This window comes from Pituophis catenifer, unplaced genomic scaffold (genome assembly GCF_029215685.1).
Source record: "Pituophis catenifer annectens isolate HBS135680 unplaced genomic scaffold, rPitCat1.0.hap2 SCAF_10, whole genome shotgun sequence".
Taxonomy (NCBI): domain Eukaryota; kingdom Metazoa; phylum Chordata; class Lepidosauria; order Squamata; family Colubridae; genus Pituophis; species Pituophis catenifer.
Window position 1 is genome coordinate 27,429,475 of NW_027256890.1, and position 17,449 is coordinate 27,446,923.

Sequence of the window (17,449 nt, forward strand, 5' to 3'; positions counted from 1 at the left end):
CCAAAGTGGGGAAGGGGCAACCCATGACCCTCTGGGCACCTGCCTTCCAGCTGGTCTTTGGGGAAAGCGAGGAAGCGTGAAGATAATTCTTACATCGCGAAGGACCACGAAGGAACGTCGCAGAAACAAGACCTGGCAGGGAGATTGTGGAAACAGGCCCTGGAGATAGACAGAACAATTTAATGTCAGAGAGAGGAGAAGGTTCCACGAGAAGGTCACAGAGCCACAGGTGCTATTGGAGAAGGGTGGTAGCAACCATCGACCATCGACGATATCTGGAACATCTCCACTCTTGCTCGTCTTCCAACAGAAATAGGAATGCCTAGAGTAGGGCAGATGCAGAGAGCTGAACACTCCGTGGGGGGAGATCTAATGTCCTCCAAAAAGATGCTCATTATTATCCACATAGATGGAGCATTGAATAAAAGCCTTCAGGAAAACCTCTGGATCCCAAAGGCGTCTTCCCATGGGCCCTGATCTCCTTTGGAAAGCATGCGACGTTTCTCAACTTAGTTTGTTAAGCCAGAAGGTGGCCGAGCACTGGTCCCCTCCTCATATCTCTTCCTGGCAGTCCTTTCAACTTTCAGCCCTGAATGAGCCCAGCCTCATAGGTTGTAAGTTGGACCGGTCATAAACCAGGTCATCCTGCGTCCGTGATCGATTTAATGACTTTTAAATGGATTAAGGGAGTTGTTCAGTACAGACATTGTCAATAATCATATATTCATGTGCGTCTCCTAGGGGAAATTGTTTTTAGAATAGAAGAAGAAGAATAGAATAGAGCTGGAAGGGACCTTGGACAGGGGTGAAATGTAAAATTTGTTACTACCGGTTCTTTGGGCGTGGCTTGGGGGGGGTAATGTGACTGGGTGGGCATGGCCAACTTTGTTTTTTTAACTTTTCAAAGCATTTTTTCTGCAAATGCAAAAAAATGCTTTGAAAAGCCTCTGTCGATCAGGCAACACAGCTGGGATTGTCAGAGGCTTTTAAAGCATTTTTTAAAAAAGCCTCTCTGCCAATCAGGCAACTCAGCTGGGATCGGCGGAAGCATTTTTTCGGCGGAAGAGGTTGTAGAAAAAATGCTTTTAAAAGTAAAAATAAAGCCTCTGATGATCGTGCGGGTAAGCTGGGCATGGTGTGTGTGTGTGTGGGGGGGGGATGCAGGGATTTTTGCTACCGGTTCTCCGAACCACCCGCCGCCATCGCTACCGGATCGGGCAATCTGGTCCGAACCAGGAGATTCACCCCTGACCTTGGAGGTCTTCTAACCGAACCCCTGCTCAAGCAGGAGAATTTACACAATCTAAGATAACTTTGTCTTCTTAAAAGCCTCCACTGATAAAGCACCCACAACTTCTGGTGGCAGGCTGTTCCCCTGGTTAATTGTCTTCTTTGTTAAGAAGTTTCTCCTTAATTCCAGGTTGCTTCTCTCCTTGATGAGTTTCCGTGGTTTCTTCTCCTGCCTTCTGGTGCTTTGGAGAAGAATTGGACCCCGTCTTCTTTGGGGTAGCCCCTCAAATACTGCGAAACTGCTATCATGTCGCCCCTAATTCTTCTTTTCTTTAGAAAAGAATAGCGTCTAATTATGGTAGATGCCCCAAAGTGGAGAAAGGCAGACCAAAAAGGCATAGAAATATCAGGACAGGTAGTTCTCAACTTATAACCGGTCATTTAGTGTCCGTTCGAAGCTACAATAGCACTGAAGAAAGTGTTTTACGTCCCTTTTTCACACTGATGACCGTTGAAACATGGTTGGTCCTCAACTTACGACCACAATTGAGCCCAAAGTTTCTGTTGCTAAGTGAGACATTTTTAAGTGAGTTTTGTCCCATTTTACGAACCATTCTTGCACCATTGTTAGGTGAATCTCTGCAGTTGTTAAATCAGCAACAAGGTTGTTAAGTGAATTGGCTTTGCTGGTCAGACGGTCGCAAAAGGGGATCACGTCACCCTGGGACACTGCAGCCGTCGTAAATGTGAATCAGTGGCCTAGTGTCTGGATCTGGATTGTGTGACCCTGGGAAATGCTGTGGAAAACAGCCCTAAATCACTTTTTCCGTGCCGTTGTAACTTTGAATAGTCACTAAATGAACTGTTGTAAGTCAAGGACTACCTTACCCCAAGGCTTTCCTTTCTTTTCGTTCTCCACTTTCCGTTTCCTTTCTTTTTGTTCTCCACTTTCCGTTGCCTTTCTTTTCGTTCTCCACTTTCTGCCAAGTCTTTCCAAATTCTTCCAGCAGATGGTGGCATAATCTTACGAGTCTTTCCTCAGCCAAGTTCTGTAAAAAAATAATAATCAGAATTTGATTTTGGAATGTTGGAATTTCCCGATATATACAGCATACCTTGTTTGAACTTTCTGAACATGTCCCGGTCAGTTTCTCAACATGATGAGATGGAGGAATAAGACTGAAGAAGAAGGTTCGCAAAAAAGTCAGGAAAAAATCGAGATGGAAAAATTACAATCTTTTTGCCTGGGGAGGATAGTAGTAGTGAAAATGAATGACTAGACTTTTATTTAGGGACATGATTTGTTTTGAAAAGTTATATTAAGTAATCTTACGTTTGAATTGTTATGGGCTACTGACCAAACTTTCACTTTTGTCCTGAAGTATATTAACACTAAAGTTAATTTTAAGGAATGCTTTGCTGAAAATGTATATAAGCTTATAAAGAATGTTTTGTTGAAGAATAAATATAAACTTGTGGGGTATAAGGAAAATATAAGTGGTGCAAGGGTTGAGGGAAGGTCTTTTACAATATTTTTTATAGATATCAAATAGTGAAGATGTTATTTGATTATAAGCAGTGTATTTGTAGAGAATAAGATGAATAAGTTTATGCAAAGTTATTAAGTAAGGCATGTTCCCAGGAAGAATTAATATGAGTTTATGGGGTAAAAAGTACAAATAAGGTTTTTACAATATAGTTTATTTAAGATTGGTTAAAATATTTTGTCAATGGGTTCATATATGTAAGGGTTGGAGATGTGATGGTTAATTGTAATTGGGTGCTGATTGTGCAATGCTGGAAGAAAGAAGACTTGCATATTATTGAAGAACGGACAAGAATGAAGTTGGATTCATTATTTTCAAATAATAATTGGTTTAAATAGTTATATTCAGATATGAACAAGGGGAGTTAAAGTGTAAAAGGGAGATAAATCTATAGATAGTTAGCTTATGTTTTTTTATATGTTTGTTAAATGCTATAGCCTGTATTTGCTCTGGGAAGTCTGGGGGGAGGGGGGAGGGTTGGGCAGGAGGGGAGAGGAGGGAAGGGAAAATATGTGTAAAATTTTTAAAAAAACTTTTTAATAAAAAAAAAAAGAAGTGGTTTGGAGTAGAAGGCCTCCAAGGCAGGGGTGAAATGCTACCAGTTTGGGCAGGTGAGCCCGAACCGATAGTAATAATTGCTACCTTTTGCCCAAACCGATAGTTTAAAAATGCTTTAAAAAGTACGACAATCAGCTGAACCAGGCAATATCGGAGCTTTTTTAAAACTTTTTTTTAGCATTTTTTTACTACCAATCAGCTGTGAGAAATCAGCTGTGCCTGATTGTCTATGAGGTTCCTGCTTGTTGCAGGGGCCATTTTGTGTGAAGTTCAGCCGCTTTTGCATTGCGTGTGAGTCAGTTGTGCAGCTTTTGTGTTATTTTTGTGCAAAGTGTAATAATTTCTTTTTGAGCTCTCTGTGATTCTGTGAGGTTCCTGTTTGTTGCAGGGGCCATTTTTTGTGAAGTCAAGCAGCTTTTGCAGTGTGTGAGTCAGTTGTACAGCCACGCCCACCCAGTCACATAACCACCAAGCCACGCCCACCCAGTCACATAACCACCAAGCCACGCCCACCCGGTCAACTGCCCACCAAGCCACGCCCACAGAACCGGTAGGGAAAATTTTTGAATTTCACCACTGCTCCAACTTCCAACTGGGTCATTCTGGGAAAAGCACCTTTGGGTTAATTTTGGAGACACGCTGCTCCTGGAAACCTCCCCCCCCTTGATCAGTTTTGGGGTCCCTGGCACTTCCGGTGGCGCAGAGGCCCTCCATGAGGGACGGCCCACTGAACTCTCAGCCACGGAGGGTGTGGTGTGGCTTGCCAACTCCTCAGCAGATGTGGCAGTGTCATAATAAATGCCTAACTACTATATCTCCCTGATCACCCGGACCTTCAAGGGTTAACTAACCACATATCCCATAATCCCTGTAACCACTCCTTACCTCTTAGCCCCTCCTCCTGGGTACAAAAGGTCCGACCACATGGTCCACAGATGATTCCAGATGTATACCTGAAAGAGAAAGGTACAAGGTCAGTGACCTCCAGTACCAACAGATCAATAATAAAGCTACAGAAAAGAATTGGAGTCTGTCTTTGAGTTATTGGGCTAGATCCAGCTTTTAACAGGCAGGGAAATGGCCAACGTTTTACCTGCCTGGGCTTCCTTGAAAAGCAAACTTCGGGAGTGGACCAGGGTTTCCGTGCTTCGGAAGGCTTTCATTGCTGCAGAGAAAAAGCAGCAAAGGCCCAGGAGCAACGTAAGCTTCCTGCAATCAGATCAGTTGGCAACCCTTGCTCCTTCACAGGGAGATACCAACCCAGAGGAATATATGGGCGGTCCTCGACTTACGACACAAGTGAGCCCAACATTGCTGTTCTGAAGCAAGACAGTTGTTAAGTGGATTTCCCCCCATTTTACGAACTTTCTTGCCATGGTTGTTAAGTGAACCACTGCAGTTGTTGGGTTAGAAACAGTTGTTGAGGAAAGAAGGAAGGAAGGAAGGAAGGAAGGAAGGAAGGAAGGAGGAAGGAAGGAAGGAAGGAAGGAAGGAAGGAAGGAAGGAAGGAATTAAGGGAGGGAGGAGGGAAAGAGGGAAGGAGGGAAGGAAGGGAGGGAGGGATGGAGGGAAGAAGGGAAGGAGGGAAGGAGGGAAGGAGGGGAGAGGGAGGGGGAAGAGGATATGGGAATGACCTTTTAAAGATATTTTAGGACTTTTCTTGTCACATCTGTTAAGTGAATCACTGCAGCTCTCAAGTTAGAAACATGGTTGTTAAGTGAATCTGGTTTCCCCACTGACTTTCCTTGTCAGAAGGTCGCAAACTGTGATCGCTTGACTTTGGGACACAGCAACGGTCATAAATCTGAAGCAGTGGCCAAGCGTCTGATGCTGGGCTTTTTTTTTCTGGCAGCCAGCAAACACTCTGCTGCCCATTGGGAGACTAAGGAGACTAAGATAGATCTATTTTGGACTTATAAGTCCTCATCAGTTAGACACACCCTGTTTGTATTAAAACGGTTCATTTGGCCATCTGTTTTCTAATCCTTTCTTCCGTTGGTGGGGGGGGATTTAATCTATCTGGATTGACTGTCTCTTCGAAAATGGGGAAAGAATCTGATTTTTCCCCCAATCCATTTTTCCACCTGCACAGAAGCACCAGAGAGTTATGGAAGGCGCTGGCCGCAGACCACTATGCTAACCTGAAGATCACGAAGCCCCTCCTCAAAAGGCTTCAGGATCAAGATCCCAGCACCAAAGCCATCGGGAGAAGAAACAGCAAGTCTACCATGCCCATTGCAGTAAGCCCTCAGCCCGCGGCTCTGCTTTCCTTAAATCTAGAGGTGGGCCAGGCCTGAGGGAAGGGGGAAGGGGCTGAGCAGAAGAGTCAGCCTCGGGGGGTCTCCTCATCAAGAGCAGGCATGCCCTGGTTGGTGGGAGGCAGTGGGCAAACTGGTGGGGCTGAAATTATTTAATTCGTTTTTAATTCATTTTAAATTTTTTGTATTTATGTGTTTTATCTTGTGGCTGTTCACCGCTCTGAGTCCTTCGGGAGAAGGGCGGTATAGAAATTTAATTAAAAAAAAAAATTGGAGCAAAATTTGGCATAAGCCCCCACCCCCCAAAATGCACCACTGAAAGTAGAGGCATCTGTGGGCTTCCTCGCCAGAACAGCTTTGATATTCATCCATCCATCCTTCCATCCTTCCATCTATCCATCCAGTCATTCATCCATCCATCGGTTCATCTATTCATTAATCCATTCATTTATTTATTCATTTATCCATCTATTCCTTTGTTTATTCGTTCCTTTATTCATCCATTCACTCATGTATTTATTGAATCCTTCATTCATTTCTTATTTCTTACAGAAATAATTAAAAAAGAGGAGGGGAAACCAGTTTGTCGTGATTTGGTTGACTTTCGTCTGGAAAATATTTCAACAGGAGAGGAATTAGATGGACCGCCTCAATGCATGGATGTCCGCAGCAAGGTGCCTAAGGAGGAAATGGAGGGTCCGGAGAGTTTCCTTCGCTACACTCTTCTCTGGGTGACAAGCGCAGTTGATGACCGGCATGAAAACTGGCCCTGAGATGTTCTTCTGGAGGAAGCAGGGAAAGGAACGAGCAATTAAACACGGTCACTGGAGTTCTCTGAGTCTCGGAGACCCTAGACTATGCTGCACAAATGGCTGCCTGGTCACTTCTTGAAAAGCTCCAGTGATGGAGCAGCCACAACTTCTGGAGGGAAGTCGTTCCAAGGATGAATTGTTCTCACAGTCAGGAAATTTCTCCTTAGTTCCAGGTTGTTTCTCTCCTTCATCAGTTCCCATCTGTTTCCTCTTGTTCTGCTTTGAGATCTTCTCCAAGAGGATCTACTTGATCCTTCAGATCTTCCAGGGGTGCACCCATCTTTGTAGAAGAGACACCACTCTAGCTGAGTCCATCCTGTTCCTGATGATTGTCTTCTTCTCCTTCTTCTGTCCTTCCCAGCCTTGAAGACTTCCCAGAGAGTGAGGCCACACCTGCTACTACCTTGGAAGCCACTCCCTTCCTGCCCCCCATCTCTTACCTCAAACAGGTGTTGGATGAGGTTCCCCAGTCCTCTAACGCTGAAAGTCTGGATAAGAGGATACGGCTGAATCATCCATTCCAGGAGAACCTCGAGAATGTCTTGCGTCATAAAGAAGTCTCCAACCTCCGGGTGATACAGCAGCTGAGGAAGAAGAGTGGAGATACGGAGCATTAGCCAAGCCAAGGAAGGGAACTGCCCTGAGAGCCTCGACTAAAGATGCCGCTTTCAGCCATTACGGGGAGAGAAAAAGAAAATACAGTCCTTGGTTAGTGACCACTGAAAGTCACAACGGCACTGACAAAAGGGACATGCCCATTTTTCAGACTTTCAGACCATTGTAGCATCCTCATGGTCATGTGATCAAAATTTGGGTACTTGCCGGTCCATATTTATGACGGTCGCAGTGTTTCGAGGTTACGTGATCGCTTTTGTGACCGTCTGATAGGCCAAGTCAATGGGGAAACCAGATTCACTAATTCATCAGATTGACCACCGTAAGAACTGCACTGCAGCGATTCACTTAACAACTGTGGCAAGGAAGGTCAAACAATGAGGCAAAACTTGCTTAAGAACTTTTGCTTAGCAACAGAAATTTGGGGCTCAGTTGTGGTCGTATATCGAGGACAACTTTTAGATGGAAATCACTGAAAGATCTGGTTTATCCTAAGTATTCGACCACGGCATTGGCTTAAGGACTGCTGAAATCACTTAGTGACCACTGGAGGTTCTATGACAGTCATATGTCGAGGACTACAGTATGGCAAAAGGTAATGTAAATGATAGTTGTAAGAATACAAAACTGCCTATAATACAGAGTAAAAGGAAATTGTGGTCATTGAGTCTTCCTTCCTTCCTTCCTTCCTTCCTCCCTCCCTCCCTTCTTTTCCCTCCCTCCCTCCCTCCCTCCCTCCCTTCTTTTCCCTCCATCCCACCTTCCCCACCAACAACTTCTGGAGGGAAGCCCTTCCACCGATTAACAGACTAGCAGAAGACCTTGGAGACCCCCTGCTCAAGCAGCAGACCCTCTACAACAGGCACCCTCAAACTACGGCCCACGGGCAAAGAATACGGCCCGCGGGGTGGTGTGATTAAGCCCCGCCCCTTGCCCCGCCCCTAACTGCCTTATCTCCCAGCGAGCCAGCTGTAAGGCCAGCTGAGGGCCAGCTGAGGGGTGATCTCGCCGGTGCAGCCTGGAAAAGCAGCTCTGGGCTTGTAAAGAACTCCTTTAAATTAAAAGTCTTTAAAAGCAATTTAAACGGGCGCTTAGGAAGGAGAAAGGCAAAAAAAATGAATCGGCCCCCTCTTTAAAACGTTGGAGGACCCCTGCTCTACAACCTCAGACAAATGGCTGTCCAGAATATTGGGGTGCATCCCAAGGTCTCCTCACCCCCGAGAAGAAAAGCTTCCCGATGGTCTTCTCTCTTAGATCGGGACGGGGCAGGTAGGTGTTGGCCTCTCTGAACATCACCTTCAGCCCCAGTTTAGAGAAGCTGACTAAATTCCCAAAAGAGCCAATATGGAGAGCTCAGACGAGATCTGCTGGTTAGGGAGAAGAAAATCACCAAGCTAGAGAAATCATGATCTGAATTCAATTACTCAATGAATTACTCCATTTAGAGAATTTCTCACCCTCCCTCTCTTTCTCTCTCTTTCTCTCCCTCCCTCTCTCTCTCCCTCTCCCCTCCCTCTCCCTCTCTCTCTCTCTCCCCCTCCCTCTCTCTTTCCCTCTTTCTCTTTCTCCCTCCCTCTCTCCTCTTCCTCTCTCTCCCCGTCCCAGTTCCTCTCTTTCTCTCTCCCTCTCCCCTCCCCTCCCTCTCCCCACTCTCTCTAGCTTTCTCTCTCTCTCTGCCTTTTCTTCTTCCTCTCCCTCTCCCCTCCCCTCCCTCTCCCCACTCTCTCTAGCTTTCTCTCTCTCTCTGCCTTTTCTTCTTCCTCTCCCTCTCCCCTCCCCTCCCTCTCCCCACTCTCTCTAGCTTTCTCTCTCTCTCTGCCTTTTCTTCTTCCTCTCCCTCTCCCTCTCCCCTCCCTCTCCCACCCGCTGCCACTTGTAGCCAACCTCTTTTGTCTTTTAATTTCTTACAGGACCAGGAAGAAAATGGCTTCGAACAATCCATCAGGAGTCACCGTCATTTCCCAGCATCTAACCTTCTCCAACTGACTGAACTCCTCCTGATAGCCGGCACATAATATTAAAGTTTTGATGGCTTGCACCGCATTGCTAAATCCAAGAAAGGAGGAAGAGTTGGGGCCAATCATTCAGCCGAGGCCCCCTGCAAAGCCCAGGCTTGCGCTGACACCGATCGGCCTCCCGCTGCTGTTCAGGAGAGCACTCGGCGGCTTGTGCAGCAACCACAAAACACAATGCAAAACAAACAAGCAACAGCAACAAATCGGCCTCCCATTTTCTCTTCCCCCTCAAATAATAGAGTGGATTATTAGAGCTCACGCTGGTTTGGTCAATTCCACGTTTCCTTGGCCTGCATCACCAAGAATGGGACAAAGTTCACTTTACGACTGTTTCCCTCAGCAGCAGAAATTTGGTGCTCCGTTGTAGTCTTACATCAACTTGGGGGAAACCTGAGGTTTTGTCCTCATGAACATGAGGTTCATGAGGACTTCCTTGACGGGTCTGCCTTTTAGCGGCTTCTTGCTCTCCCACAAATTTCGGAAACATTCGTCAGAGAGTTCTGAGAAGAAGAGACAGACAGAGATTGATGGGCAATTTGATGGGACAAGTCTTCTCAAAGCGAAGAGAGAAAAAATGTGCTTAGACCAGACTGATCCTGAGGGAAGGGTCAAACGTGTCATAACTCTCGAGTCCCTGATCTTCATGTTCTTAGACAACCGTCTTGAGGAGGAACTTTGAACTCCATATATGGAATTGGAATTTTTTCCAATTCCATATATGGAGGAGGGGGTCAACTTATTTTCCAAAGCAGCAGAAGGCAGGAAGAGAAGCAACGGATGGAAGCTACTCATGGAGAGAAGCAGCCTGGAATTAAGGAGAAACTTCCTAACAGTGAGGACAATCAACCAGTGGAACTTCTTGCCACCAGAAGTTGTGAGTGCTTCATCACTGGAGGCTTTTAAGAAGAGACTGGATAGGCATTTGTCTGGGATTGTGTAGCATCTCCTTCTTGAGCAGGAGGTTGGACTAGAAGACCTTCAAGGTCCCTTCTGGCTGTGTTCTGATAGATAGATTGATTGGTAGTGTGGGATGGGCTGATGTGATGGGACAAGGTGGTTCCATAGGTAGCCCAGCCCTGTAGCGTCTATACCTGGATATGAAGGCAGGACGGCGTCTGGAGTGGGCTTACTCCCCCGAGGCCTTTCCCTCTTGGGCCTCCTTGGAAAGGGAGGGGGCTCTTTCAGGCCAGGCTTCATCTCCCCCTGAGAAGCCTTCAGAGGGGTCCTGGCAGATGTCCTGCGCACCAAATCAGGTAGCACCAGCGCTGGAGGCTGCACCTTCTTCCTCATGTCCAATTGAACTGGGGAAGACGTCACAATCAGAGGCAAGGCCTCCATGGTTCTTTGACTGGCTAAAGAACCGGATGGGTGGGAGCCAGAGAAGAGGACTTCCTGATTGTCCCACTGACGCAGGTCATTGTTGCTGATTTGTGACTCTGACTCCTTGCTGTCCTTCTTCAGGAAGGGAAGCTTTTTCAGCCTATGATCCATCCTGTTGTGAAGAGTGAGTGTTGGAACTGGAGTAGAGTAGAGTAGAGTAGAGTAGAGTAGAGTAGAGTAGAGTAGAATAGAATAGAATAGAATAGAATAGAATAGAATAGAATAGAATAGAATAGAATAGAATAGAATAGAATAGAATAGAATGAGCTGGAAGGGATCTTGGAGGGCTTCTCGTCCAGCCCCCTGTTCAAGCAGGAGAACCTATAGATTTCAGATAAGTGGCTGTCTAGTTTCCACTCTAGGGATTCACTTAACAACGGTGGCAAGAAAGGTTGTAAAATGGGGCAAAACTCACTTAAGGACCATCTCGCTTAGCAACCTCAATTTTGGCCTAGATTGTGATGGCAAGTCAAGGGTTGCCTGCGTTTCAGTTTCCTTGCAGACCATCCAGAATCTCTTCCTTTGTGAGATGGACAATCCTTTCACTTAGATGAAGAAAGAAAGAAAGTTTGTTTTGAAGGGGGCGATTTTGGTGATTCAATGCAGCTTCTGGTTTCAGAGCTGAGTTTGCTTCAGTTGCTTTAAACACCGGCAGCTCTTTAAATTTCGAGTTTCTTGGCCTCTTCAGCTTTGAACAACCTTCATGGCATCAGATCTCCCTACCGTCAGTTTTGCACCTAACCATTCCTTCTTTCTCACGGGGTTACACGGCACATCAAGGTGTCTGCTCTTTCTCCAGAGATTTGAGCTGCCATTCACTTGCTGAACGTTTTCTGGATTGGACAAAAATAGTTTCTTTACTGGAAGAGACTTTAGACATGAAATAAACGCTAATAAGTCAAACAACAATAGGAGAGCGTGTTATGTTCAGGGTCCCAGCGTCTGTGAGAAATATACCCTATTAATAATGTCTTTGTGTATTTTGAATGTCCTCGCTGAGCCAAATTATCTGCTGTTTCCACGAGTCACAGCTATTGTCTTAATCAGTTGAACTTTGAACTGAGTAGAATTCTCCAATTATTTCAGAATAAGAGAGTTGGAAGGGACCTTGGAGGTCTTCTAGTCCAACCCCTAGCTCAGGCAGGTGACCCTACAATCATCTCAGACCAATCATCTCAGACCAATCTCTTCTGAGAAGCTTCCAGTGTGGTTGGAGTTTCAACTTCAGCTTCAACTTCTGGAGGCAAGTTGTCCCACTGGGTGAATGTTCTAACGGTCAGGAAATCTCTCCTTAGTTCTAGGTTGCTTCTCTCCTTGATGAGTTTCCACCCGTTGCTTCTTCTCCCGCCCCCTTCTTCTTTGGGGCAGCCCCTGAGATATTGGAAGACTGCTATCCTGTCTCCCCTAGTCCTTCTCTTCATCAAACTAGACATAGCCGCCCTGAGTCTTCGGAGAGGGGTGGCATATAAATTCAATTGATTAAATTAAATTAAATTAAATTACCCAGTTCCTGCAACCGTTCTTCATATGTTTTCGCCTCCAGTGGTATTAAGACTTCACGGGCTCTTGATTCTCTCCCTCTGTTTACGCAGCCCAGAACTGTGTTGGCTTTTTTGGCAGCTGCTGCACACGGCTGGCTCCTATCTAAATGGTTGTCCACTAGGACTCCAAGATCCCTCTCACAGTCACCACTATTGAGCAAGGGACCACATCTACGGTACCTGTGCATTTGGTTTTTCTTCCCTAAAAGTAGAACCTTGCTCTTTTCACTCTTGAATTTCATTTTGTTAGATAGCGCCCAATGTTCAAGATCTGTCAAGATCCTTCCATATCTTGAGCCTATCTGCTGGAGTGTTGGCTATTGCTGCCAGCTTGGTGTCATCTGCAAATTTGATGAGTTCCCCATCTCTCCCCTCGGCCAACGTCAAATTGGCCACGCCCACCAAGCCATCAATGACCGTCTGATAGGCCAAGTCAATGGGGAAAACGGATTCACTTAAGAACCGCGTGACTAACTTAACAACTACAGGTTGTACAGTGGGGCAAAACTTGCTGAAGAACTGTTTCGCTTAGCAGCAGAAATTTGGGGCTCAGTTGTGGTCGTAAGACGAGGACAATCTATAGAAGGAAATCACTGAAAGATCTTGTTTATCCTAAGTATTCGACCACGGCATTGGCTTAAGGACTGCTGCGATCACTTAGTGACCACTGGAGGTTCTATGACGGTCATATGTCGAGGAGTATACTATGGGAAAAGGTAGTGTAAATGACAGTTGTAAAAATACAAAACTGCCTATAATGCAAAGAGTAAAAGGAATTTGGGGTCATTGAGTCTTCCTTCCTCCCTTCCTCCCATCCGCCCTCCCTCCCTCTGCTTCCTTATTTATTTATTTATTAAATTTATATACCGCCCTATTCCTAAGGGACTCAGGGCGGTGAACAGCGAACGATAAAAATACATTTAATACAAACGTTAATAAAAAACCAATTAAAATATACTAAACACTCTGGTCCTAGATAATTCAAGACATCCCAGTTTAAAATAAAATCAAAAAGCAATATAAAGGGAAAGTTAGGCCAGGCCGGCCTGCTGAAACAGGAATGTTTTGAGGGCACGGCGGAAAGTGCGCAGATCCGGAATCTTCTGTATCTCTGGGGGGAGCTCGTTCCAGATGGTGGGTGCCCTCACAGAAAAGGCTCTCCCCCTGGGGGCCGCCAGTCGACACTGTTTGGCTGACGGCACCCTGAGAAGCCCCTCTCTATGGGAGCGTACTGGGCGGTGAGAGGCTATTGGTGGCAGAAGGCGGTCTCGTAAGTATCCCGGTCCTAAGCCATGGAGTGCTCTAAAGGTGGTAACTAAGACCTTGAAGCGCACCCGGAAGACCACAGGGAGCCAGTGCAGCTCGCGCAGGAGGGGAGCCACATGGGAGCGCCATGCTGCTCCCATAACTATCCGCGCGGCCGCATTCTGGACCAGCTGGAGCCTCCGGGTGCTCCTCAAGGGGAGCCCCATGTAGAGAGCATTACAGTAGTCCAGGCGTGAAGTGACAAGGGCATGAGTGACCGTATTTAACGAGTCCCGATCCAGAAAGGGACGCAACTGGCGAATCAGGCGAACTTCCTTCCTTCCTTCCTTCCTTCCTTCCTTCCTTCCTTCCTTCCTTCCTTCCTTCCTTCCTTCCTTCCTTCCTTCTTTCCATCCTTCCTTCCTTCCTCCCTCCCTCCCTCCCTCTGCTTCCTTCCTTTCTTCCTCCCTTCCTTCCATCCTTCTTTTCTTCCTCCCTCCCTCCCCACCAACAACTTCTGGAGGGAAGCCCTTCCACCGATTAACAGACTAGCAGAAGACCTTGGAGACCCCCTGCTCAAGCAGCAGACCCTCTACAACAGGCACCCTCAAACTACGGCCCACGGGCAAAGAATACGGCCTGCGGAGTTGTGTGATTAAGCCCCGCCCCTTGCCCCGCCCCTAACTGCCTTATCTCCCAGCGAGCCAGCTGTAAGGCCAGCTGAGGGCCAGCTGAGGGGTGATCTCGCCGGTGCAGCCTGGAAAAGCAGCTCTGGGCTTGTAAAGAACTCCTTCAAATTAAAAGTCTTTAAAAACAATTTAAACGGGGGCTTAGGAAGGAGAAAGACAAAAAAAATGAATCGGCCCCCTCTTTAAAACGTTGGAGGACCCCTGCTCTACAACCTCAGACAAATGGCTGTCCAGAATATTGGGGTGCATCCCAAGGTCTCCTCACCTCCGAGAAGAAAACCTTCCCGATGGTCTTCTCTCTTAGATCGGGACGGGGCAGGTAGGTGTTGGCCTCTCTGAACATCACCTTCAGCCCCAGTTTAGAGAAGCTGACTAAATTCCCAAAAGAGCAAATATGGAGAGCTCAGACGAGATCTGCTGTCTTATGGGCCTGCTGGGTATCGTTTCTGAGTCGTGCATGTGTTGGGCCTCCCTCTCAGTGAGTGCATCTACTTTTACCTTTAGGATGGGGTGGTTCTCTTTCCATTCTTTGGCATTTACCCTTTTGTGTTTGGGTTTTTGTTTCTCGAGCGTCTCGCTTTCGGTTGTGTCTGGTTTGTTATTGGTCCTAGCATTGTCATCAGTTTCTTGCCCGGGCAGTACCTCATTGAGGTGTATTCTTGACCAGTTTGTGTTCTCGTGGAACACAGCTGATCTGACACGACAAATCTGTTGTCTTTGTCGATGAACCTGTAACCTTTGGTTCCGGACTCATACCCCATGAATCTTAGTCTCCTTGACACTTTGTCCCCTTTTCTCCTTAACTTTTTGGGTATGTGTACATCTGCAGTTACCCCAAATATGTGCAGGTGTGCTATCTGAGGCTTCCTATTGTACATGACCTCGTAGGGAGTTTTGTTCACTACGCTTGACCATATTCTGTTCAGTGTGTATGTGAGTGCCTCTGCCCAGAAGTGTTGCCCTAGTCCGGCGTCTTCTAAGACGCACCTTACCATTGTTTGTAATACGCCATTTTTTGCGTTTTGATACTCCATTTTGGAATGGCGAAAACGGAGAAGAGGAGAAGTGTAGTATCCCGTGCTTCTTTGTCCAATTGGAGAAGTCCCTAGATAGGAACTCTGAGCCCCTATCTGTCATGATTTGTTTTATTTTTACGTTATGTTGAGTTTCTACCCTTTTGTAGAACTCTTTAAATTTTTGGAACACCTCACTTTTGTGGTTGAGGGTGTATACAAATCCGTAACGGTTATAGTCATCGACTATGGTAAGGAAGAACCTCTTCTTGTATTTAATAGAGGGTCTCATGGGTCCCACCACGTCCATGTGAACTAATTGGAATATTGAGTTGGTGGTGCGGGAGGCCTTCTTGGGCCTTGGTTTGGTTTTGATTTTCCAACATTTACACACAGAACACTCCAAATAATTTTTACAGTTCTTTAATGGCAAGCCATTTGAGCATTCATTCATCTTTTGTACCATTGGAAAACTAGCATGGCCTAATTTTCTGTGTAGTAAGTGGGCGCACCCATCATGAATGGGTTTGCCAATATGTGGTTTCCCTTTGTGTGTTGTGTTTGTGGTGGGTTTGCCTCCTGCAGTGTGTTCTCCTTCACCCCCTCTATTTTCTGTGGGCATGCTTGTCCCTTTCTCGTTACTTTCTGAGTTAGTGTTTGAGTGCTCTTGGGGCACTAAGTAGGATAGTCCCCCTTCTATCATGATCTTTCCTATGCTTCTCTTTCCTTTGGTCATATATGCTTTCCCTTCCCTGAAGGTTGTCTCAATGCCCAAGTCTTTACTTAGTTTGACTGCTGCTAATATATTGTGGGGTATTTCTGGGATGAATAGTACCCCCTCTATCTTCCCTATTCCATCTATGTGTGCGCTCCCTTCTCCTTTCACCAATACCTTGTTCTGGTTGGCTACATTGATGTGGTATTCCTTAGGCGTGAATGCCTCCAGTATGTTCCTATTGTTGGTGGTGTGATTGGTGGCTCCTGAGTCAATGAGCCATGTGTTCCTTCCTTTTGCCTGGGTGTTTGGGTGTTGGTGGTCTCTAAGTTCGTATAGTGACCCAGTCTGACTATCCCTGGAGCTATCCCTATATCCTCTCCTGTCCCTGGAGTTGGGTGAATCCCTGCGCCTGAACCTGCTTTCTGGGGAGCGCCTGTCTGAGTATCCTGGTTTGCGGCCTTGCCTTTCCCTACGGTAGCCGTGGTCCCTGTCCCTCTGGTTTCTGGGGCAATCTCTCCTATAGTGATTCCTAGACCCACAGTTAAAACATTCTGGCTTATCTTGGTCCCTGGTCTGGAAGTCTACCCTTTTTGTTGGTCTGCTTTCCCTGAGGCTTGATGAGCGTTCCCTTCTCAGGCTGTCCTCCGCAATCAGCCTGTTGGATAATGTCTCTAAAGAGAGGTGCTCTATGTTGAGACTCTCCAGTTGCATGATAAAGTTCTCCCAACTGGGGTTTAGGGAGTTTATGATGATGCTTTTCATGATATTATCAGAAATGGTTTCCCCCCTTTGTATGAGTTCTGCCCTGGTGGTGTTTAGCTTGAGTATATGTTCCCCCATGGGTGTCCCTGCCTTATGCCTGGCTGAGTAAAATTCCCTGGATATTTTGGTTGTAGTGGCTGCACGCTTACTGTAAAATAAATTAAGTATTTTTTGTAGTATCTCTGCCACGGTTAAGTGGCGCCCAAGACTGGGGTAAATGCTGGGTGACAAGCTAGACATTAGCAGATAGTAAGCCCTGTGGTGCAAACAGTCAATCTCAAAAGTCCATGGCTTCTTGGGTGGGTCATCAAATAAGTACAACATATTTTCTTTCAGAAAAGCAATCTGTAGTTGGTGGTACCACTCCAAGAGATTGGCCCCATCTAATTTCAATTTGTAATTGTCAGCAGTAAAAGTTATGTTACTTACAGTCTGGTGCTGTCCATGGTTCTTTATGTGAGTGAACTCACAATATGCTGGGGGAATGCTTGTTGCCAGTCTGAACTGACTTATCTCTATGTTCCTTGTACTTATCTCTATGTTCCTTGTACTTATCTCTATGTTCCTTGTACTTCCTGTAGGTGGCGACTGGGCATGCGCGAGGCTCATTTCGCGCCGGAGGTCGTCTGGTGAGGAGCTCCTTATTGCTGCTCTCAGGCCTAGGCTTAGGCCTGCTGGTGGGGGGCTGGGCTCGCTCCTGGCGGGCCCGTAGCCCTCCCTGGGCGTCGGATGCCATGGCTGGGCCCCTGCATCTTGGGCGAAGGCTGGAAGAAGGCGAGGAGGTGAGGCGGTCGCAGGTCGAGGATCCCTGGAAACGGCGGCGGTGGCTGTCGTAAGTCGAGGATCTCCTGGATTCGGCGGCACGGCAGCAGCGGTGGATTCTGGGCGACGCTGGAGGACCTCCGGATGGGTCGAGGAGCCTGGTGGAGGCCGCGTGGTTGGTGAGTCGTTGTTTCTTCTCCTCATTCCGCGGCCTAGGGAAGTTGGTGCAGCGGGTGGCGAGTGTGAATCCTGCGGGTATTCAGTCCTGCAAGCAGCCGGGTCTTGGGTGTAGTTTTTGGGGTGC